Source organism: Halichoerus grypus, chromosome 6 (genome assembly GCF_964656455.1).
Source record: "Halichoerus grypus chromosome 6, mHalGry1.hap1.1, whole genome shotgun sequence".
Classification (NCBI taxonomy): Eukaryota; Metazoa; Chordata; class Mammalia; order Carnivora; family Phocidae; genus Halichoerus; species Halichoerus grypus.
The window spans coordinates 138,904,477-138,930,710 of NC_135717.1; the positions used below are offsets into that span (position 1 = coordinate 138,904,477).

The window sequence follows — 26,234 nt, forward strand, 5'->3', positions numbered from 1 at the left end:
TTGGGACAACTGGATATCTACATGTAAAAGAATGAATTTGGACCTTCTATACCATATACAAATATCAACTCAAAATGGATCAGTAGGTGTACATGTAAAAGTGAAAACTATAAAACTATTAAAAGAGAGTGTAGGAGTAAATTTCCATGATCTTGGGTTGGGCAATGATTTCTTAGGTATTACACCAAAAGTATAAGTAATAAAAAGAAAAATAGATAAATTTGATTTTATCAAAATTAAAAATTATGCTTTAAAGGACACCATCAAGAAAGTGAATCAATAACCTACAGTGGATTTTGTCAACTGTGTTTTCTCCAACAGAATGGGAGAAAAACTTGCAATTCATGTATTTGATAAGAGACTTGTATCTATGCTATGTAAAGAATTATTCCAATTCAACAATAAGATAACCCAACTGAAAATAGGCAAAATATTTGAATAGATATTTTTCTAAAGACATGCACATGTCCAGTAAGCACCTGTATGTTATTTCTCATCAGAGAAATGCAGATCAAAACAACAGATACTACTTCGTACTCATTAGGATGGCTAAAATCAGGAAGATAGACAATAACAAGTGTTTTGAGGAGGTAGAGATATTAGAACCTTCATACATTGCTGGTGGGATTGTAAAATGGTGCAGTCACTTGGAAAAACAGGTTAGCAGTTCCTCAAAATGTGAAGCATAGAGTTACCGAGTGACCTAGCAATTCCGCTCCTAGGTATATACCCAAGAGGACTATTTTCCATACAAAAACATATACATGAGTGTTCATGGCAGCATTATTCATAGTAGCCAAGAAGTGGGAACAACCCAAATATCCATCAGTTGATGAATGGATGAACAAAATATGATGTAAACCACACAATGGAAGTTTATCTGGCATTAAGAAGGAATGAATTAGTGATATGTACTACAATACAAATTAACCTTGAAAACATGCTAAGTGAAAGAAGACAGTTATAAAAGGTCACATATTGTTTGATTACTTATACAAAATGTTCACTTTAGGCGAATGCCCAGAAACAAAAAGTAGATTAGTAGTTGCCAGAGACTGGAGGGATGAGGAAATGGGGAATGACTGCCTATGGGTACAAGGTTTTGTTTTTTTTTTTAAAGTAATGAAAATGTTCTGAATTATGTAGTGGTGATGGTTGTACAATTCCGTGAATCTTCTAAAAACCACTGACTTGTATCTTTAAAAGAGTGAATTTTGGTTGAGCTGCTGGCTCTTGGTTTTAGCTCAAGCCATGATCTCAGGGTTCTGAGATCCAGCCTTGCAATGCTCATGCTCAGCTGGGTGTCTGCTTGAGGATTCTTTCTCTTTCCGTCCTCTCCCTCCGCCCCTTTCCCCCGACTCATGCATGTGCGCGCGCTCTCTCTCTCTCAAATAAATCTCTAAAAAAAGTGAATTTTTTGGCATGTGAATTACATGCTAATGAAAGGTGTTGTTGGGAAAAAAAAAAAAAGACAAGATTGTCATCAGGATCTGGACTTGTATAGCTACTTGATTATGAGAGGAGGGCACGTATGGCCTTGATTTTCAAGAGTGAGTGTGGTTTCCTGGTATGTAGAGTGATTTTGACTTTGTGCTGGCTCTAGGTATAGTGCATGAATATGTGGGCCTTCCTTATCCTTCTAGAGCTGTGACCAAAAGAAGGAAGTACAGAATATCATTTGGTAAACATTTGCATGTGGTTCAAGTCAACAAGCATTTACTGAGCACCTCGTGTATAAGTCAACAAGCATATACTGAACACCTCATATATGACAGCCTGTGTGTTTGACAAAAGATGCAAAGGTAACTGTGATTTATTTTCATTATTTCAGAAACTCACATGCTTAGAGCCTCAGTTCACACCTCTGCTGACAAAATTGCTAGAGGTCAGAGGAGGGGAGGGAGCATCTCTATTCTGAACTGAAATTTGATGTCATTTCAACAGAGATACTAAAGTGCATAAAAAACAGCCATTAATTTTCATATTAAGAATAACTTTATTCACTTCATTTGAATATTTAATGCTATAATTGGCTTATTTGCTATTAAGAGTAATGCAAGAATAGCAAAGAATTTTTTTTGCCTACTGTATTTTGTACATTATACTCTTTAATAGAATCTTTCTAGGTATTTAAATAATACTGAAAGTTATATGTTTTAATCTGTATGTTTAGTATCCCTCAAAGATAATTCTACATTTTGAATAAAATTTTAACATTCTGTTATATTTTACTTGGGAGTAATTAACATCATCGTATGTTGTAATTTAATTTAGCGAAAAGCAGAAAATCTATGTTCTTCATGTAGATGTTTGCTTCCTATTCTCATTGCCTGTTTTCGGGAAAAACATGTACACTATTGTCAATATACAAAGATATAAAGAATGAGATATGAGTAGATTATTTTGACACATGTATTCAGTAAAAGAAATAGAGTTGTCAGGAAAGGGATTTAAAGCAAGCAGTGTAAATGAGTTCAATGACAATGTAGGAAGAATGAGTTTAGATAAATGTCAAAGAATAGGTTTGGGCATTTTTTGAGGCATATTTTCATGTCCTCAGTTGCTTTCAGTCATTCTTTCTGCTAATGGAATTTGATAGTTTTCAATTTATGATCTGTGCTATTCAGTAACTTTTTGGTAAAGGCAAAACATTAAGTATATTCTTTAATGTGTATTCATGAAAGTCACTGTATGTATGTATATAGTTATTAAATATAATGGCTTATATGTATTTTATTAGAAAATATATAAAACCCCAGAGTAATTTTAGTCCTTAGTATAATCACTTGTCTGATTCTTCAGAAAAAAAAAAAAGTTGATGGATTTTTGCAAATCTGTTCTTCAAGGTGAATAGGCTTTATTTTATTTATCCTACTAATTTGGTTGGCCAAAAATATAAACATGCCCAAAGATGCAAAATTGACTTCTTTTCTATAAATATACTAATTACCTGGTTTATACTAGTATAGAAAAATTGTCATATTTTCATCTTTCTAATGAGGCATAAGATTCCTCAGAGATTATCTGGTGAGACTGTTAGAAAAAAAGACCTCAGTATTATTTTCCTATTCATGCTGTGATATTTCGTTATGTATGTTGAGTGTCCACAACTCCATGATTTACAGCAAATGTTATGAAATGCATACATAACAGATTATCCGTTCTAGATAATTTGACAGTTGCCACATGTTTATTAGATAGGCAAAAACATTCTTAAGGATTTTTTAAAAATTCTGGTTTTGGGGCACCTGGGTGGCTCAGTTTGTTAAATGTCTGGCTCTTGATTTCAGCTTGGGTCATAATCTCAGGGTTGTGAGATGGAGACTGGTGTCGAGCTCCGTGCTCAGCATGGAGTCTGCTTGAGATCTCTCTCCTTCTTCTTCTGCTTCTCCGTCCCCCGTGCGCCCCCCTACTTGCATGTGTGCTTTCTCTCTTTCTCTCTTTCTCTCTCTCAAAGAAATAAATAAAGAAAACATTTAAAAAAAATTCTGTTTTTAACATTGTGGCATTTTCTTGGTGCACTTGTGAAGGATATTATATGAAAAGTGAGTTTAGCCAATAAAAAGGCTCTGTGCTTGATATTCTTTTCAAAGTGAGTTTGAATGCAGACATATTTGAATATTTTGAGAAGGATGTAAATGTCATTCTAGTATTTTTAATTCATGTGTTGTATAATTTTTTGGATTCAGATCATAGCAATGAAGTATCACAGAATGTTGTAGTGTAACATTGTGTGTCAACTGTACTTGAATTTAAAAATGTTATAGTGAGTAGTTAGGATCAAAAGTATACTTATTATTTTTCAACATCAGCGTACATGCATGTGGGTGAAAAGATGGGGAAGCAGAGATAGAAGGTGAAGGAGAAAGACCAATTTTGCTAATAAATATACATTTAAGTTTAATATATGCCTACATGAGGCTATAAGAAACTTACTTATTTATTTATTTTTAAAGATTTTATTTATTTGACAGAGAGAGACACAGCGAGAGAGGGATCACAAGCAGGGGGAGTGGGAGAGGGAGAAGCGGCTCCCCGCGGAGCAGGGAGCCCGATGCGGGGCTCGATCCCAGGACCCTGGGATCATGACCTGAGCCGAAGGCAGACGCTTAACGACTGAGCCACCCATGCGCCCGAGGCTATAAGAAACTTATTATAATTTTTGATACAATGTTTAAGCCAAAAAATTTAGTCCAACCATGTTCAGCAATATTAATGTTCAATGACACTCAATATAAAAATGAAAGTGGAGGAGGTTATAGTCCTGTTTTTGTATTTGCTTTATCTAGAAATTGGAAGATTATTGGTAGGAAAAAGAAGGCACTGTGACCCTATCTAACTGCATGATATAAAGAAAAATGATTACTTCATGTCTGTGCCACAATTTGCATGCTATTTTCAGTTAAAAACATGGTGATTAACATAACAATAAAAATGGTTATTGTATAATCTCTGGTTATTGAACAATATATTGCTAAATTGCCATTTATATACTCAAGATTTACTGTATATACAAAAGAATTGAAAACAGGATTTTGAAGAGATATTGGTGCACCCATCTTCATTGCAGCATTGTTTACAGTATCCAAGAGGTGTCCATCAGTGGGTGAATGGATAAAGAAAATGTGGTATATACATACAATGGAATATTGGAAGGAAGCTTTTTTTATATGCTGAAATATGAATGAACCTGGAGGACTAAGTGGAATAAGTCATGGAAGGACAAACACTGCATGATTCCACTTATATGAGATCTCTAAAGTAGTCAAACTCAATGAAATAGAAAGTAGAATGTGGTTACCAGGGATAGGGAGAAGCAGAAATTGGGTGTTGTTCAATGGGCATAGTTTGTTTTGCGAGATGAAAAAGTTCTAAAAATCTCTTGCACAACAATATGCATATAGTTAACATTAGTGTATTGTACACTTAAAAAAATGGTTAAGGTGGTAAATTTTATGTTTCTTTACCACAAAAGAATTCCTAAAAAATATACATATGGAGCACACCGAAAAGGTATGACATTGTATTTAGACTCTTTTTCCCAGCAGTGGATGGTAGGGATATTTTCTCCAGAAACTTGGATAAAATGTGATATTGTACAGGTAAACAAAAATGATACATGAGTCAAACCTTCATTATGAAAATTTAGAACTGCAGGAGCACTTGGGTGGCTCAGTCAGTTGGTCAGCTGCCTTCAGCTCAGGTCATGATCTTAGGGTCCTGGGATTTAGCCCTGCTCAGCAGGGAGTCTGCTTCTCCCTCTCCCTCTGCCTCCCCCCCCCACCCCCCGCTCATGCTCGCTCATGCTCTCCCTCTCAAATGGATGGATAAGGTCTTAAAAAAAAAATTAGAACTGCAAATTTTGAGCTGGAAAAATTTTACTTTATAGAAAAATGACCAAAAAGTAGAAGTTGCTATGCTTATTCCTTCAGGAAAATTTTCTATTAGGAGAATCTGATCAATAAATAATATCTTTATTTTAAAAAAACATTGGATATGGATGCACAGGCAGAATTCCAGACTGACCGTGTCTTGGGTAACACACCATCTAGCGTGGGAAACAGATGCGTAAATAAATAATAGTGATGACAGCCGGTGCACGGAGAGCTCAGACAGCGATGTGGTGCCCGAGCAAGAGGATGCCGAGGGCACAGGTGAAGGAGCCTTTATGGTAGAGTGGGGATTGAAAGGATGAGCAGTCGCTTCCATGGGAGAGAAGAATAAATGCCATTAGGTGAAGAAAGAGCACAAGTAAAGCCCTGGAGCTGTGGAAGTAGATGATGCCTTGAGGATGATGAGAGGTGCAGTATGCTTACAGTGTGAGTGGCGTAAATGAGAAGATTGGGAGCTAGGTGATAGTGCCCTCCAATGGCACATCCTGTGCACTTTATAATCCATTTAAATTTTTTTTAATTTTATAAATTTTTTAATTTTTTTTAAAGGTTTTATTTATTTATTTGACAGAGGGAGAGCGAGAGAGTGAGAAAGCATAAGCAGGGGGAGCAGAGGGAGAGAGAGAAGCAGGCTCTCTCTTGAGCAGGGAGCCTGATGCGGGGTTTGATCGCAGGACCCTGGGATCATGACCCGAGCTGAAGGCAGATGCTCAAAAGACTGAGCCACCCAGATGCCCCACTTTATAATTCATTGTTAAGGTGTTGAGAAACTGTGCTATCAGTGCCATTTACTGAGGGCTAACCATGGGCAACAATTACGTTATTTGCACGTATTATCTTATTCCCATTTGGTAGACAAGGAAACTAAGGTTAAGTAGCTTAACCAAGGTCACATAACAGATAATCGGCAGAGCTGGGTTTGGAGCCAGCTAGAGTCAAATTCCAAAGATTCTGCTCCTAAATAATATAGTACTTTACAACCTGCGATGCCAGTATTTAAGGAGGGGAAATAGAGGCCAAGGTGAGATGTGTCTTAGGAAGATATTGCAGTAATAATGTGGAGGTAGCCCCTAGAAGAAAGGTAGTGCAGGTGGAAAACCATGAGTCGGAATAAAAAGCATTGGTGGGAAGTTGTTGAGTCTAAAATTGTACAGATCTGAGATGTCACTCTACTTAGAAGCTAAGAGGCTTGCCTGTGAGGTAATGTGTGCATATAGATGCTAACAGAAATATGAGACTCTGGATTAGAGAACAGACCATTTATTCACAGAGCATTTTAGCAGCACTAATTCCTCATGCTGCAGTTCCCCATGGGGCCGTGCAATGCAGACTAGATGTATCTGTGCATGCGGGGACTGTGCCCAAGGAGAGGAACCCCCAAATTAGGAAGCTCGGAGCTTAGGGTAGGGCAGCAAACATAGTCCTTACTCCCCCACAGATAAGTCCTGTCTGGGAGGAGAAAGAAAGGTCCCTAGATTTTTATTACCCTTAAAATGTACACAAGTAGCGCTGAGGGAGATAAGCCCTGAAATCTCTCTAGAAAAATTTATCTCTCACTTCCAATGTGTGGTTACCATTCAATCATCCTTTAACCCAGGTTGCCAGTAATTTTTACTAAAAAAGTCCTGAATGTGCAGAAACGTGAAAATATTCATGGAACACAGTTTCTCAACAGTGGTATGAACAACCTATTGAAAGTAGATAGAATTTTTATACCTTTAATAAGATGCCCCCACAAGCTTTAAAAACATCATCTTGATTATCCAAATGATAGTCCTTGTATGTATATTCTTACTTGGAGTGCCAATAAATTATGTTCAAAAAGAATCCTATTCTGTACTTGGAAAGTTGCTGAAGCAATATTGATTAGTGGTCAACAGAAGGACCAAGGAACCCTGCTTTTATTCAGAAACCCAGGCAGTTATCACAATTTCAGGAACACAGCAACATACCTCAAGAAAAAAATTACATATAATAGAAGATTACAGTGGATGTGAAATTTTCCAAAAGTTTCCCTATTTCAGCTGATAATGTATATCATAAACTCTTTTCTAGAACACACAGTGGCACTCAGTTTTGTTTTCCTTAAAAAGATTTAAAGATGAGTTCTTGTTTCATAGAGATTGGGCAGGTATCAAAAAGAAGTAATTCAATAACAGCACTAAATCAAGAGCACATTGAACCAAGCTGAGTCTGACATTTTGAGAGTTAAGAAAAAATTGTTATCAGTTTCTAGTATAATACAATGACCTTTCATTTCCGACTTTTTTATTTTGTGTGTGTGTGTGTGGGTGAGGGAGGTTGGTCAAGGAACAGATAGTAGGGAGGAAATAAGGATGGAAATGGGGAATAAGCAGGAAATAAAGATGAGACTTCCAGGGATTTTTCCAGTGCTGGTTTGACAGCAAGTAACTTTTCCAACCTATTACATACAGAATGAAACTATTAGGTTTTTTTGTTTGTTTTCATGTTCCTCCCGCCTTCTTTCATTGCCAGAGATGATATTAGCCTTGATCCTATCACCTACATGCTAGAGAGGAGACAATGTTAGTACCCCAAAGTACACCAAGAAGTGCACCTTGGTTGAAGACCAGCCTTCAATGTGTAGATATTTTTATTTTTTATACTTTTTATACTTTTTACTTTTTATACTTTTTAAGTGGAATGATGATAAAATAGCAATATGTTTTTTAAAATAAAAAGTTGCACTGTTATGCCACCATCAGTTTGCTTTTCTGTATTACCTTGTATTTTAGATACATACATACACACCCCCACATGCACAGCAAAGTTTTGGTAGATAGTAAGTACTTAATACATCTTTCCTATTGGCATTATATTTGTTTATTCAGGGAAGTACAAAAAGCTCAAAATTGAATACTAAAAATACAATGCAGGTGTAGTGAGTCTTTTTAAGTCTGCCAGAGTAATCCTAGGCTGTTACTCCTCCTAGTGACAGGGTAAAGTAGCAATAGTCAGCCAAGAATAATCAATGAGATAGGGGGAGTTTGTGAACTACTGAAAACAACAATTTATCCTAAGAGTCGGAGGTCCAATACTTGGTTGCAGCCATTTCCTCCCATTGTTTTAACTACACCACTCTTTGTATTGGACGTTACTAAGTGCAGCTGGTGTTCTTCTTCTGAAATAGTACATTAAAATCCTTGAAAGACCACACAAAAAAAAAAATGTAGCAACAGGCAAAAAATGATCTTTTGTCACCACTGTTAGGCAAGATGAAAGTGCCAATTCCACATTTTTAGGTGCTAACCTCATAATAGTAATTTCATAAGACCCATTTGTAAGCTTGACTTTTGCTTCATCAGAATAATTTATAATTCCTTTAAAGTATCAATTATTTTTGCATATGTATTCATATATTCATACTAATTGGAAGAGAAATGATTTTGATATATAAGTCAAAAGCACCTAGAACTGTTAAAAGCACTCCTATCTCTCATGTATCAAGACAAGTCTCAAATTTTATTGTAAAGCTAGGAATGCTGCTTTAAAATGGAGGTTCTTATCCATCTCGGAAGAATCTGGTTTAGTAGGTCTAATGTGGGGCCTACTAAATTTGTCTTTTTAAAATGTGCCCCACTGGTTTTGATGCATGGGGTTGTTGGACCACATGGAGAAAATATCAGCTTAGAGTTTACTTTTTCAAGCACTTACTTAATAGATGAGTCAACTGTGGACCAGGGAGAGAGAATGACTATCAGGCAGGCTGTAGGTAGCAAAACACGCTTCCACTGGGTTAAACAGTAAGAAATTTTACTGTCTCATGAAAGGGAAATTCAGAGGTAAAGTGAGCTTCAGGTGTAGTTCAATTAGGGCCCCAGACCTGAATCTTTTGGGTCACTGAGATTCTTCCTTCTTGGTGACATGTCACCATGCTTGCTTCTCATGGAGTGAGATGGTGCAGTGGCCATTGGAACTGCATGTGTCCTTATTCATATTCAGCACTCACTTCCTTTGATACTTCTAACCCTCTCTGAAGCCTCCCATCTCATTGGCCAGAACTGGGTCACAGGTCTATCTCTCAATTATTGATGGAGGAAGACAGAAATACCAGGATTGATCCACACTACGTCTTTCTTAGACTTGGAGTTGAAGTCAGATCCATAATCTGCCTTGCCTACTACTCAATGGGCAAGGGTGAAATAAATATGGTGAAATTTTAAGGCTATGATGCCTTGTTTAAGAAAAGGAAGAATTCTCTTGAATTTAATTTTTGACTGAAATTGTGCAAATAGTCATCTCCATTCTCCAAACCTTTTCTGTTACCATTTTTTCTTTTTCCTAACATTATGCTTTGTGACTTTATTCTAGGATAACACTGTAAACTTTAAAGTATTCAATATGTAAGAAAGTAACAGAGTTTTAATTGTATTTAATGAAGTTTCTATTAGGAAATTCAATTAATATGTCACATCGGCTTGCTATTTCCAGTGAGTTTCATTATTGACTGTACTGCTATGGCAGTGCTAAGACTGTGGTGTTGAACCCTGATGGACAAATCCTTGTGCCTATGGTGTGTGCTTCTCAGCTGTGGATTCACACATGTATATGGGTGATTACAATGTCGTTTCAGTTCAGGCTGCTATAACAACACAGACTTGGTGCTCTAAATAGCGTGTATTTCCGTTCTAGAGTCTGGAAATCTGTGATCAGGTTGCCATGGTCAGGTTCTTGGTGAAAGTCCTTATCCTGGTTATATCCTCACAAGGTCTTTCCTTGGTGCATGTAGTGAAAGAGAAATCTTGTCTTTTAATATTTTTATAAGGGCATGAATCCCACCATGGAGGTTCTGTGTTCATGTCTTCATCTAAACCTAATTACTTCCCAAAGGCCCCACCTCTAAAAACCATTACGTTGGGGGTTGGGACTTCATATGAATTTGAGGGATGGAGACACAAACAATCAGTCCATATCAAATACTGTGTAGTAAGTGCTATGATAGGAGGAAGCATCAGGTGCTGTGGAGGTTGGGTTAGGAGGAACACCTAACCAAGAGTGAGAGGTCAATGTTAAAAACCCAGAGGGAGTAACATTTGAGCCAAGGTCTGAACTTTGAGCAGAATTTAGATAAAAAGGGATAGAAAAGGGAGTTTCCAGAAAAAAAAAGGTAAAGATGAACATGGTTTGGTTAAGGGAGCCTGGTGTTCAACATTTCAGTGTGTTTGGAGCAGAGATGGGATAGGTGGGGTGCAGAATGACCAGTGGTATGGGTGGAGAGACCCTCAGTGCCAGATTCTTAAGGACCTTTGTAAGTTACACTGCAGAGTTGGGACTTCATCTTGGAGCAAATAGGAAGCCAATGAATGCCATTTAAGGAGGCAAGTGCCATTATGGAATCTGTACTTTCAAAGGATGACTCTTTGAGCCCAGATGTCCATTGACAGATGGGTGGATAAAGAAGATGTGGTGTGTGTGTGTGCACATACACATATACACACACAATGGAACATTACACAGCAGTCAAAAAATGAAATCTTGCCATTTGTAATGACATGGATGGAACTAGAGGGTATTATACTAAGTGAAGTAAGTCAATCTGAGAAAGACAATTATATGATCTCACTGATATGTGGAATTTAAGAAACAAAACAAGATCATAGGAGAAGAGAGGAAAAAATAAAACAAGATGAAACCAGAGAGGGAGATAAACCATAAGAGACTCTTAATCATGGGAGGAAACTGAGGGTTGCTGGAGGGGAGGGGGGTGAGAAGATGGGGTAACTGGGTGATAGACATTAAGGAGGGCACATGATATGATGAGTACTGAGAATATGTAAGACTGAGGAATCACAGACCTGTACCTCTGAAACCAATAATACATTATATGTTAATCGAAATTAAATAAAAAAATAATAAAATACTTTGGCATAAAAAAAAAAAGGATGACTCTTTGGGTGAATAGTGGATTTCAGAAGGGTAAGGTAAACCTTTCAGAAGGATAGTTCTTAGTGATCCCCGTAAGGAATGAAGGAGGCTTAAGGTCAATCTGATGCAGCAGAGGTATAAAGAAGTTAGGTTGAAGAGGAATTTAAGAGATTGAATCAGGAAGCCTTTGTGATTAAGTGAATATAGTAATGTAGGAAGGAGACTTGCAGGATAAGTGCACAGGTGTCTGATTGGGAAAACTGTCTAGTTGGTGGTACCAGCCACTGTGATAGCCAGAAATTGAGTGATGCCCATGGACCTTTTTCAGCCCAATAGTATCTTAAAAAAAAAAAAAAAAAAAAGATTTTATATGAGAGAGAGAAAGAGAGAGAGAGAGAGAGAACAAGCAGGGGGAGGGCAAAGGGAGAGGGAGAAGTAGACTCCCCGCTGAGCAGGGACACTGAGATCATGACCTGAGCCAAGCCAGACCCCCAAATGACTGAGCTACCCAGGTGCCCCAACCCAATAGTATCTTTAGGGCTTGAAGATAAACATGGTTGAGTGGGAAAAGTGATACATTTTGCATTTTCAACTCTTTTGTTCTTAAGTTTCTGGTTTTATGTCAATACTGCTAATATACATATAAACATTTTAAAAATTGTACATATTTTTTCAACTCTTCCTTGAAGCCCTTCTGATTTCTATCATTGAAATAACAATTATTAACTTTCTCCTTGGCACTTAATGCATGTATTACCACGCAGCTACATCAGTTTTGAATTGTGTTGGGGTTTTGCTTATATTTTCTTGTGTCTTTATTTTTGATTTGTCCTCATTAGCTTCATTATTAAGCTCTTGGGAGTACCCTACCTTCAGTTCCTCTGTATCTTATTAAGATACCTGATTGTGTTGATTTAATAAAGGTCTTGACCGATTGGGATGTCCATAACATAGAATGTAAATGTGGATTCTGGCAAGGTTAAACATTATGTAAAGTTAAAACAAACTTACACTCCAGGCCTGGGAGGTTAGATATGCTGGAAATTATTTCTATTCTCATTAATGTATAAAGCTATCAGAAAAGTATTGCATATGTATTTTTTGTTATATACTGACTCTATGCAGAGGACCAGTAAATGGATGAAGTATTTGATGATAAAAGCTTCTGCACAGTAATTATTTTCTCATTACTGCAACAGATAGAACTTTCTGAAATAAAATATAATCAAGTCTCTATCAATAAATCCAAACCAATCAGACTCCTCTCACTTGTTTCTTATCACTGACAGCAATCTTGAAATTCCTTGAAAGCTGCAAAAAATTTTACTGTAGCATCAAAGAAAACTATATGAAGAAAATGAAATGTATGATAATTTTTTTCAATTTTCTAGGTTGAGCGTAAATGTTGCCAGAGCTGACAGTCGTACATACCCAAGCACTTACATGCGAAGCATATCTGATTTAGTATTCAAACACTCAGACTCTTTTTATGCTCTCAAGTTTTGCAATCATTTTTCCTTAAAGGATCTCTTTTTTTGTTCATGTTTTTATAGGGTACCTGGGATGCCACTGTAGTTTATGGTCTTTAAAATTTTTGGCAAAAAATAAATAAAAAGAAAGCAACTAAACTCTTGCTTTCCTATAAATCCTATGAATATTTTCATTTTTAGAAAAACTTGCATTATGAATACTGTTTGGCTGAGTGTTTAAAATTCTGAGCCACAAGGCCATATTTGGTATCCTTCTTATTTCTTGTCTTTTGAATGTATTATCTCAGAGCAAATGTCTATGGCTTGATTTTTTTTTTTTCTTTGCATGTATCTATTGGAACGATTCTTTAATCCAATTCAGCCCCATTATTCTATCTTTTATTATTGACTCGTATGTGCAGAATCATTTCAACTGATCCTGCAGGTCTTTATTTAGCTCTATTTTAAAATATGTTGGGTTATTATATTTGTTCTATTTGTCTTAGTTTCTTCATCAAGAAAATAATGGATCTGTCATCCATATGTTAAAAATCAATTACCTTTAATTTTATCGTTAACTTTATTGTAGTCAACTTTTGTATTTTTCCTTTACACTTTTGGGAAGCCTGTCAAATTTGACCGATAATTCTTGATTTGAATTTTACATTGTTTATTGCTTACCGTCTCTAATGTTCTTTTGAATTCCACTGTGGCTTTATAAATGACCTATCATTCTCCTATACAGCTTCATTAGTACATTGTTTTGCCATGTTCGCATTTATACTAATTAGGATAGACTAGCCTATGCAGCAGGAATAAATAACTAAACCTGAAATCTCTGTAGCTCAATGAAAAAAAGTGCATTTTTTTTCATGCTGCGTATTCATCTGAAGGTAATGGTGTGCTCTGTTTCACACAGCCACTCGGTGACCCAAGCTGAGGGAGCCCCACCGTTATTTACCAGCACCATCTGGGCTATGTTACATTTTCAGTCACAGCACTGTGATTTAGTTTTTCTGTCTCATTGGCTGGAAGCAGTCACTGAGCCCAGCAAACTGTATGGACCTGGAAGGAGAGGAGACTCAGATATGAGTAGCACTAGACATCTCTATCAGAGCATTTATGAAATCAGTGGTTATTTTTAAAAATTGTTTTGAGTGTATAAAGCAGATACTGTTTAAACTTTATCTGTGTTTTTTTTTTTTCACCGTATCATTATTTTTAATGTCCAGCATTTACAATACGAGGGCCAGAGCTTTCTCCCCAACTCAAGTTTATAAATTCTCAATTGGCTTGTGAGGCCAATAGGGATACTTCTTCTTGTCTAATTTGGTTTCTGGGAAGACTTCATTCAGGTCCTCAGCGGTCATCTGATCAAATGGAATTATATTCCTCATCTTCTCCAGCTCTTTTTCATATTCCTCAATCCTGGCCTTTGAGAGAGACAAAAACTTGGCACAACTTTTCACATCTTCTTTTTCTTCAGCATCCACCTGAACAGTATATTTATCCTCTGGCACAGGAAACTTCAGGGCGTTAAACTTCTTCTCAAAGTCATCTACCAAACCAGCCTTTGCCACATTGGCTTTGTAGTAAGCCCAGTCGATAGCAGGTGGTTTCTCAGGGAGAGTATAGCCAATCTGGATGGTAAGTGTCTCATTCCAGGATTTCAAGGAGTTAGCAATGGCCTTCTGGTTTCTGGATATGATCTCCCCGAAAGCTACCCAGTCAATGGTTTTTAGAGCAAGTCTTCACGCAGCCATCTTGAGATCCTTCACCGACTCCGACGGCCCAGAGTCCACAGCAGCAAGGAACGGAACTGGGTCCTTTACCTGTGTTTTTGATGATAAAACCTTTTTAGAGGTATGACTGTCCTCTCCTTTGCTTTGGCAGAATCTAGAATACAAAGTAGGAGAATATCGTGTTTTAATTAATGTATTTTAATATACTAAAATGATATTTATATTATATAAGATATTTACAGGCATCTTAAATTGTTTTCCCAGATTGAGTACTGGGAAAGTGGTTTGCCTCTGTGCCGCTTACTGGGTTATTTCTTCTCATCACTGATTTGAATTGAATGATCATCTTTGTATACGAAATGCTCATGTTTTTTTTAAGCACCTGGTAGGGAAAAACATTACCTTTTTTTTTCCATGAAATTTTCTTACTATTTGTATACATTTAACCTTCAAGTGAATTTTAGAATCATTTTCTCAGCCTAAAATTTCTGAAAAGATGCATGAAGTGGTTGTACCTCATCAGTATTATGCATGATTAGTAGACAGCCTTGAAACTATTTTTCGTGGAGTCAGATTCCTGGGTTCTAATCTCAGCTTTGCCACATATAGCCATTTGACCTTGGGAAAATACTAGACTCTGTATCTCAGTCTCCTGATCTCTGACATATCGATGATAATATCATCTACCTTAAAGGGATATTATAAAGGTGAAGGGTTAGTATTTGTAAAGCTCTTAGTACAATGTTTGATATTTTGTGTTAGTGGTTTTTTAAATGTAAATGAAGTAAATGAAAAATGTAATGCTGGACTACAGTAGAAATATGTGAGGTTTTTGAGAGTACTATGTAAGAAGAAATATATTTGTTCACATAGGAGGAAAAAGACATCATGTGTGAATATAGGCAGCATTGTTCTTCCTAGTGTTGGTTTTCAGGGCAGATGAACCATCATTGTACCTGATGTGATGTGTGAGGTCATCTGAGATTAGAACACTTGATATTCCTGAAGAAACATTAAAATTCCTATCAGGAGACCCATACATTCTGGGAGAAAGCTTACCCCACTCCCACCCTCAAAGCATTGTTCTTCATAGTAAAGCTTGCTTCTAGAGGTCTGTAAGTACCCATCTTCAGAAGAAATAAAGTTGTAGGTTGTGAATTTTTTAAATCAAAGATAGCAGTTCCTTAAAAAAATTGTGTGCAGGCAATCATATATATTATTCTGAATGTTTTACTTTTATGTCTCTTTGTTGGGGTATGCTAGAAGTTTTTTGTGATTGTAATGTTGTTTAAATATAGGGTTTTTAAAAATCAGACTTTATATTTGAAGAATGAGATCTGCAAAGGCATAGCAAGATCTGACTAATGTCCATTATAAATTAATATTAAAATATGGAGGTGTATGAACTGAAATATGGATAAACTATTTACATTGCCAACTGAAACATCACATGAATCATCTCATTTTAAAATGTTAGAAATCCTTTGCCTCCCACTGCAATAGCAAGAACTATAGGAGATGAACTATTTATTGCTGTGCTAGCGCAGAGCAATATACGTTTTTTATTACAGAATCAGGGAACAGTCCTCTGAGATTCTTACTGAAGTAGAATGGAGTGAATTTTTATTGATTTGTTATTTCATTAAAGGCATCATTTTACCCTCTTGCTCTCTTGTAGTATGAGTGTTCAATAAATAATACATTCTCTCATACATGTTGCCATCGAAGAATTTGTTTGGCTCAGAATAAGCCAGGTGTTTCTGTTTCAGCCACTGTTCTGGCTTCTCTGTTGTTTCGCATACCTGGACTGGTACTTCTTAATTGTTTTGTGTGATAGGAGTTCAGGTTGTGAGATGGAAGGTAGTCTGGGTCAGCAGCTGGATGCCCTGTGCTCGGTGGCCAGGTCACGGACACGTGCTGCTCGCACTGTCCCTGGCTGAGGTTTGCTGATGGTGACGGACCCCTGCCTGTTGTGCCTCCCTCGTAACTGATCGATGGAATCCACCTCAGAATGATGGTCGGTAGCCAGGCCTGACAGCAACCAGATGTAAAAGCAGCTTTGCCAGTGAGAAACTCATTTCGTGGTCTGATTCAGCAGGGAGCGTGGCTGTGACGCGAGCTATATTTTCATAATCCAGAAAACAAGTGACAAGACAGGTCTTTCCAGAGAGGATTATTTATATATTTCAGCCATGGTTCCTTTTGGTTTTAATTAGAAATACTAGCAACGCCACTTTTAGATTGTTCTGGTAGGCCTGAAAAGGAAGGCAAGAGGAGACAGTTTTAAAATGATACATAGTAGGATATCAGTGAGTTTTTCGCTGAAGTCAGGATTAAATTAGAAAGCATCTTTGGTTATTTCCTGAAGTCCAGTCCTCTGTGAAACTACTGAGCTCTGTACTGGAACTGCCTGATGAAAATGCATCTAAATGGGAGGGACTATACTTCTCCCCTGTCAGGTCTGACGTTGCCCCAGTTCAAGCCTTTCTTCAGGTAAGGAGTATGGATTACGGAGAGGGGTACGTGATTTGTACTATGGGGACTGCATTAAACTAGGGGTCAGATTTTTATTGTCAGATAAGAAATTTTTGGACAGGATATGTTCATTTTTATTCGTAGTATCCCATTTAGTCCTTCCCTCTCACTCTCATTAGAACCTTAGTTTACTGTTTTCTGTACTTGACCCCTAACACAGCTTGGCCCACACTAGAAGAATATGACTGACTACAGTGAGTGTACTTCTCTTCAAAGATGTGTTTGTAATGATGGGCCACTCTGGGACCCTACTTAGTACAAATCACCTTTCATTTTCCAAAAGGTGGTCAATGTTGGATTTAGGTAGTAGTTTTAAATGAAAGGTCATTTTACTTTCTACTTTAGCTTTCAAATTTAACATGATTCTTAAAAGGGCCATGGCATTATACCCTTTATAAAATAATGCATATTTCAATTACCAAAAAGCACTTTTGAACAAAATGTATATTTTGAAGCTACACTGTGAATTGTGCATGATTTTCATTAGGCTTTAAATACATAAATACCTTAGGTCATGACTCCTTCAACATTTGAATTCTTTTTGGATTGCACAAAGGACGTGCAAGTGATGCTAACACATGCATGGTGACACAGAACTGAGAAAACGGAGAAGGCAGAGGAATATCTGCAGCCAGGTATTGAGAACGAAATCAGTATTTTGATCCTTATTTCATGTGTTTGTGCTGTTTACTGTCAGTTTAAAGGCCTGCACATTCTCCCAAACTAAAAGCAATAAGAGGTGAAAAGATATTTGAAATAAGAAATGTTAGTAAGAGGTCTCTAATGCCAAGTCAATAAACATTATAATCATGAGCTGTATTCCTTATTAATATTGGTTTACAATTTCCATTTACTTGTTAATGGTCTCTTGGTACTGCCTTGGATTCCATATTTTTAATTTGATAGCATTTACTGTTTTTTTAATATAAAAGTAATAAATCATCATGTTAAAAACTTCAGAAAATATGTTCAGTAAAAATTTAATGAAAAGCATTTGTAGGAAGATGATACATGATGAGATTTGCTTCAAAATAATTTTAAATGAGAAAAGAAGTGGGATCTAGCTGAAACTGTATTGGCCATGATAACTTTGGGTACACAAATTCATTATGCTGTTTGCTTCACTTCCTTATCCTTTGAAAATTTCTCTAAGTAAAAGTAAAAACACCTCTCCTTCCACTTCTCAGAGATAACTGTTTCTTCTATGCACATATACATATTCATGAAAACACACTTACGCATACACTTTTCAATTTAAACAAAATTGGCACCCCCGCAGGTGATGGATCCAATACAGACTCCAGTAGAGACTCTGAGTCTGGTAGAGACCAGGTTGCTCTTCTTAAATGTCCTTGGCAGGGTCATGTGCAAAGCATCCATTTCAAGTTTGTTGACTTGTCATTGGGTGGTCAGGTTTGGTGAGGAAGTGACTTGTGTACTCAATTATGAGGGTTCAGCCCCCAAATACAATGAACTGCTATGTACATTGACACTAAACTATGGGTAAAACAGAATTTGCTTGTGGTTAGACAGCTTGCATATCTTTCCATAGGATATGTGGAAAAAAGAAAAAGCAGGGAGGCTACCTCATTTTCATCCCCTCTTCCTTTGTACTGTTTACTTCCTCTTCCTCTGAAAGAAATGGAGGGAAAACTGAGTAGAACCTCAGAATGTTTAACTCTGAGAGTGAGGACTGAAAGAACTGGACTGCCACCTGCCCCCCCGTCCCCAGCCCCTCCAGTGTCCTCCACCCCAAGTCCTAGCATGTGTCAGTTTCATATGTACAAGTTCTTTTCCATCATGCAGGCAATAAAAAGGTATTTTCTGAAACAAAATTTCCAGAACAGATCCTTAGGTAACATGACTTGAGGGATCCTCTAGGTGCTAAGTGTTCCAGAATGATAATCCCTATAAAGACATTTAATTATAAATCTCTTATTTGCTTCAAGAGTATCTAAACTATTTTTTACCTTGGTCCTTAGAAGAAATTCATAGGCTTTCAACTTTGCACGAATGGCTTTATCTTCTGGAGGTATGTGAGAAGCATTCTTGGTACAGTTGGCCCTCATCTACACTAATTTTCAGAACACTGGAAATAGGTATAGGTCCAGGTGTGGAGAAGAATCACATCGATTAGGGGAAATTCATTTCCATTCATGAAGAAAATAGTTGCATAATTTTAAAATCCTTTTCTCAGTACAACTCATGTTCTTAGGACTAGCCTTCCTTTGCATGGGTAGTTGTTTTTGAATATTTTTTTTCAGTACATTAGGCAAATATAGAGTTCTCACCATGCTGAGTATACCATTCCAGATACCATGAATTCTGTTCACGCCTATTTATCTTAAACATTTATCTTTATTAACATTTGTGTGTTATTGTATTCTTTCTACACTGTGATAATAAAATTTGATGTAACACTTGTGAAGCGGTTCTGGGCACTGAGCTCTCATGGCAAGACACAAGAGAAAAGGGAAGTATGATGCTAAGAGAACGGTTTACACTGCAAAAGCATCAGTGAGTTGCATTGTAGAATTTTGGAGCAAACAAGATTTGTGTGTATCTTTGACAGAGTCAGTGACCCATGTTTGTTCATGCTATAGGACAGGAACTTAGAATATTTTAAAGTCTAACCTGGGCTTTTAAAGCCCTATACTTTTAGATTAGGATTTATTACGAATTCTACTCTCAGGTTAGTTGCCAGCTTGGTTTGTGGCTGGGACATGACATCACTGCACAAACAAAATTTATGATTAGTGATGTTTTTCATTAATGCCTACTTTAAAAATCTGTGCTTGGTTGACTACAATTAAAAATTGAGTGATATTTAGTTTTAGTATTGTTATATCCTATCGTATTTTATATTGACTTCTGCTGTAATTCCATAGGTGTTCTTCTAATATCAGAAGATATGGCAACATTTAGTAAAAATCTTAATATTTCCTCTAAATATCATTTCATTTTGTAATTGTTTTGTCTACTTGTATTTCAATTTCCCAACTTAGACCCTGTAAGAAATTATTAAAATTATCATGTACTTTAAATTTTCAGTTGTTATATGATAACATTTCTTTTTTTTTAAAGATTTTATTTATTTATTTGACAGAGAGACACAGTGAGAGAGGGAACACAAGCAGGGGGAGTGGGAGAGGGAGAAGCAGGCTTCCTGCCGAGCAGTGAGTCCGATGCGGGGCTCGATCCCAGGATGCTGGGATCGTGACCTGAGCTGAAGGCAGATGCTTAACGACTGAGCCACCCAGGCGCCCCTATATGATAACATTTCTGTTGAAAAGTTTCACTGATTCCCGGACCCAGGTGAAAAATAGCAAAATATTTTTGAAACATATTGCCAAACCAAAGTGAGACACTCTTTTGGCCAGCTCCTGCAAGGTCAACAGACCTAGACTATTCCCCACATTAAGTTGGTAGCTTGCTAAACTTAAGTGTTTGAATTACTCCTTGGAAATAAAGAATTTCCATTATTTCAAAAGGATTGATTTTTTTTCTTCAAGTTTTTATTTAAATTCCAGTTAGTTAACATACAGTATAACGTTAGTTTCAGGTGTAGAATTTAATGATTCATCACTTAGATACAACACCTTGTGCTCATCACAACAAGTGCACTCCTTAATGCCCATCACCCATTTAACCCATCCCCCGCCCACCTCCCTCCATCAACCCTCAGTTTGTTCTTTATATTTAAGAGTCTGTTTCATGGTTTGCCAGTCTCTTCCCCCCGTTTTCCTCTGTTCTGTTAAATTCCACATATGCATGAAATCATACAGTATTTGTCTCTCTCTGACTGACTTGCTTAGCATAATACTCTCCAGCTCCATCCACGTTGTTACAAATGGTAAGATTTCATTCTTTTTTATGATTGAGTAATATTCCTGTGTGTGTGTGTGTATGTGTGTGTGTGTGTATGTGTACCACATCTTCTTATCCATTCATCAGCTGATGGACATTTGGGCTCTTTTCCATAGTTTGGCTATTGTTGATAATGCTGCTATAAACATCAGGGTGTATGTATCCCTTCGAATCAGTATTTTTTTTATCCTTTGGGTAAATACCTATGAGTGCGGTTGCTGGATTGTAGTGTAGCTCTATTTTTAACTTTTCTGAGGAACCTCCATACTGTTTTTCAGAGTGGCTACACCAGGCTGCATTCTCACCAACAGTGTAGGAGTGTTCCCCTTTCTCCGCATCCTCACCAACATCTGTTGTTTCCTGTGTTGTTAATTTTAGCCATTCTGACAGGTGCAAGGTGGTATCTCATTGTGGTTTTGATTTGTATTTCCCTGATGATGAGTGATGTTGGGTATCTTTTCTTGTGTTTGTTGGCCATCTGTATGTATTCTTTGGAAAAATGACTGTTCATGTCTTCTGTCCATTTTTTAACTGGATTATTTGTTTTTTGGGTGTTCAGTTCTCTAAGTTCTTTATATATTTTGGATACTCACCCTTTATTAGCTATGTCATTTGCAAATATATTCTCCCATTCACTTGGTTGCCTTTTAGTTTTGTTGATTGTTTTCTTTGCTATGCGGAAGCTTTTTATTTTGATGAAGTCCCAATAGTTTATTTTTGCTTTTGTTTCCCTTGCCTCAGGAGATGTATCTAGAAAAAAGTTGCTGTGGCCAGTGTCAGAGAGATTACTACTTGTATTCTCCTTTAGGATTTTGATGGTGTCCTGTCTCACTTTTAGATCTTTTATCCATTTTGAGTGTTTTTTTTTTTTTTTGTATGATGTAAGAAAGTGGTCCAGTTTCATTTTTCTGCATATTGCTGTCCAGTTTTCCTAACACCATTTGTTGAAGAGACTATCTTTTTCCCATTGGATATTTTTGTCCTGCTTTGTCGAAGATTAGTTGACCATATAGTTGTGGGTCCAAATTTAGGTTTTCTGTTCTGTTCCATTGATCAGTGTGTCTGTTTTTGTGCCAGTACCATACTGTCTTGATCAATACAGCTTTGTAATATAACTTGAAGTCTGGAATTGTGATGCTTCTAGCTTTTCTTTTCTTTTTCAAGATCACTTTGGCTATTGGGCGTCTTTTGTAGTTACATACAAATTTTAGGATTGTTTGTTCCAGCTCTGTGAAAAATGCTGTTGGTAATTTGATAGGGATTGCATTAAATGTGTAGATTGCTTTGGGTAGTACTGATGATTTAACAATATTTGTTCTTCCAATCCATAAGCATGGACTGTTTTTCCACTTCTTTGTGTCATCTTCAATTTCTTTCATCTGTCTTTTGTAGTTTTCAGAATATAGATCTTTTACCTCTTGGGCTAGGTTTATTCCTAGGTATCTTATTATTTTTGGTGAAATTGTAAATGAGATTGATCCGTTGATTTCTTTTTCTGCTGCTTCATTATTGGTGTATAGAAATGCAACAGATTTCTGTATCCTGTAACTTTACTGAATTCGAGTATCAGTTCTAGCAATTTTTTGGAGAATCTTTTGAGTTTTCTATATATAGTATCATGTCATCTACAAATAGTGAAAGTTTGATTTCTTCCTTGCTGATTTGTATGCCTTTTATTTCTTTTTGTTGTCTGATTACTGAGGTTAGGACTTCTAGCACTATGTTAAATAACAGTGGTGAGAGTGGACATCCCTGTCTTGTTCCTGACCATAGAGGAAAAGCTCTCAGTTTTTCTCCATTGACGATGATACTAGCTTTGGGTTTTTTGTATATGGCCTTTATGATGTTGAGATAGATTACCTCTATCCTCAACTTTGGTGAGGGTTTTTATCATGAATGGGTGTTGTACTTCGTCAGAAGCTTTTTCTGATCTACTGAGAGGATCACATGGTTTTTATCCTTTCTTTTATTAATGTGGTATATCACAGTGATTGATTTGCAAATATTGAACCACCTTGCAGCCCAGGGACAAATCCCACTTGATCGTGGTAAATGATTCTTTGAATGTATTGTTGGATTTGATTTGCTAGTATTTTGTTGAGAATTTTTGCACCCACCTTCATCAGGGGTACTGGCCTGTAGTTGTCTCTTTTAGTGGAGTCTGTCTGTTTTTGGAATCAGAGTGCTGGCTTCATAAAATGTTTGGAAGTTTTCCTTCCTTTTCTATTTTTTGGAATAATTTCAGAAGAATAGGTATTAACTCTTCTTTAAATGTTTGGTAGAATTTCCCTAGGAAGCCATCTGGCCCTGGACTTTTGTTTGCTGGGAGATTTTTGATTACTGATTCAATTTCTTTGCTGTTTTTCAGTCTTTTCCAGTTTTCTATTTCTTCCTGTTTCAGTTTGGTAGTTTATGTTTCCAGGAATTTATCCATTTCTTCCAGATTGTCCAATTTGTTAACATATAATTCTTCATAATATTCTCTAATTTGCATTTCTTTGGTGTCGTTTGTTACTTCTCCTCTCTCATTTGTGATTTTATTTTTTGGGGTCCTTTCTCTTTTTGATAAGTCTGGCTAGGGGTTTATCAATTTTATTAATTTTTTCAAAGAAGCAGCTCCTGGTTTCATTGATCTGTTCTACTGTTTTTTTTTTGTTTTTTTTTTAGTTTCTGTATCATTTATTTCTGCTCTAATCTTTATTATTTCCCTTCTCCTGCTGTCTTTAGGCTTTGTTTTTTGTTCTTTTTCTAGTTTCTTTAGGTGTAAGGTTAAGTTGTTTATTTGAGATTTTTCTTCTTGTAGTAGGCCTGTATTGTTATATACTTACCTCTTATGACCTCTTTTCCTGTATCCCAAAGGTTTTAGACCATCAAGTTTTCATTTATTTCCATGTATTTTTAAAATATATTCTTTAATTTCCTGGTTGACCTATTCATTCTTTAGTAGCATGTTGTTTGACCTCCATGTATTTGTGGTCTTCCCAGATTTTTTTCTTGTGGTTGACTTCAAGTTTCATAGTATGGTCAGAAAATATGCATGGTATGATCTCAATCTTTTTTTACTTGTGGAGTCCTGATTTGTGATCTAGTGTGTGATCTATTCTGGAGAATGTCCCATATGCACTTGAAAAGAATGTGTATTCTGCTGCTTTGGGATGAAACACTGCAGTGGGCAGTGTTTGGACCGTGGCCAGTGTGTGGCAAGCTTTAACTAGGTGTGCTCTTGTCTGCTTGTTAAATGAGACCTGATGCCACTTCCACTAGAACCGAAGTCTTGCAGAACTTTATGGTCCGTAGACATGGTTCATGTAGGGGGTTTGTGCTGGTCTTCTGGGGAAGGGGCCCTCTGCACTGACCCTTAGGCACACTTGTTTAAGAAAAGCAGTACCAGTAGAGTGCACAGGGGCAGGATTAGTGTAAACAGGTTAGGCAGCCATTGTTAGGCAGCTGTGCTGTTTACTGAAGTTAGTTTATGCTGAGTGCCTGGCTGAAATGGCACCAGCCAGCTCCTTTGTCCCCCGGAAAGGGGACTCAGTGCTTGCTGCTCTCAGAGAAGCACTCCCAGAAGATTGAATAATTTCCCGTTGTGCATCCCAGGCATTTTTCAGATCACGGTTTTCATGCTCTCCGTCTCCAGGTTGCTTGCCTGCTTGGAGCAGTGCAGTGCACTTTGGGCTCTATCCCAGCCAGACTTGCTGACTTTTAAAACTCCATACTTTAGGGGCCTGGTGTGGTGGGGACCTGTGCTGGACTTCTGGGGGAGGGTCTCACTGCACTGGGTTGGATTCAGGTTTGGCTGAGAACTGGCAGTTGGCAGTCATGCCAGAGCACAGGGGCATGGGATTTGGAGCAGCAGGTTAAATAGCCAGTGTTCTGGTTAGCTGCCTTCAGCAGTTGTTTCTGCTCCTGTGCCTGTGCTGAGGGGTGGGGGAGGGTAATGGCACCCACAGGTTCCTTTATCCCCAGAGAGGCGTCTCTCTGAATGCTGCCTCTCACAGATGCAGGGAGAGTCTTTCTCTGTGCCCCTTAGGCGATCCTCAGATGGTGCTGTCTGCCGAGGGGTTGTTTGTCTGACTTCTCTCCAGGAGTAGGGCAGTGTCCTGAGGGCTTTATACCAGACAAGCCTGCTGACCTCTAACACTCAAGTCTTTGAGCTCTGCTGGTTGCAAAAACTCAGGAAAATCAGTCCCTCTCATTTTCCCAGCCAACAGCTTTGGGGGAAATGCTCCCCTTGTACATAATCCTATGTGCTCCATTCGCTCTCACCTTTCTCCAAGACCAGGGCTCCCTCCCCTCTGCTGCACCTGCAATCTGTTTCTCCTCCAAAGCACATTTCCCCATGTCCTACCTTCCTCCATGTGGCATCTTCTCTCCTAGTTGCGCAGTTTGTTCTGTCAGTCCTCAGGTTACATTACATATACTCCACATAATGGGAAGAAGAAAGGTCAGGTGAGCATATAACCATTTCTTCTAAGAGCAGTGGCACATAACAGTTCTTCTAGGTTCCATTAGCCAGAGATGTGTCATAAGGTCACACCTAGATGCAAGGGAGGCCGGGAAGTGTCTCTAGCTATACAGTTGTTTACCTATTTAATTTGCAACTTTTAATTTGAGATTTCTGCTATTTAAGGAAGAAAGGGATGATGCATATTCATGAAAAACCAGTGGTCTCTTCCAGAGATACTGTGTGCACTATTCAGTCAATGCTTTGGATGAATCCAAGCTACTGGTTATGATACTCACTGGGCCTGAGGAATATCATTTTATCATCTATTATAATTGGTAGATGCAGAAAGATTGCATTCAAGAAAGTGACTGGGTATCATCTTAAATGTTGACATGGGCTACGTGGGGGATAACAGCAAGGACTGTTACACCACTAAGTTGTGAGTTTCTTGAGAGTGGATGCTGTTGCTTGTTATTCATTTTTATATTCCCAAATTTAACATGGTTCCTAGCTTATATTTTATGACTAATAAATACTAAATGAATACATGAAAATATATCCATTAAGAGGATAAGAAAGAAGGATACCATATAAGGAAAAGATGAGAAGTGTTTAATTTATTTAATTCATTGTTTTTTTTAGAAAGTTTTATGTTTTTGTTTTCTCATTTTTGTATTTGACTTTCTCTTAATATTCGAAATTGGCGGTCCAAGACACATACTTTCTCTCTGAACCTTGTGTGAGACTAAAATATAAAATATAATGAGTCATGGAAAATACACCATTTTTCTATCCAAACATAAATGTAACTTAAACTATACATCCGAATGTAACTTAAATATTTTCAACTCTGGCATTGATAAATTTGAAACCATTCCTCAAATAATAGAGGCAC

At 37.3% G+C, this 26,234-nt stretch overlaps 1 protein-coding gene and 1 pseudogene across 8 annotated transcripts in view; one reads left to right on the forward strand and one right to left on the reverse strand.

Annotated features, from left to right (window-relative positions):
- Nucleotides 1-26,234, forward strand: part of NAV3 (neuron navigator 3) — a 799,918-nt gene that overhangs the window by 171,854 nt on the left and 601,830 nt on the right. The window lies entirely within an intron of this gene.
- Nucleotides 13,932-14,511, reverse strand: LOC118544317 (ATP synthase peripheral stalk subunit d, mitochondrial pseudogene; annotated as a pseudogene).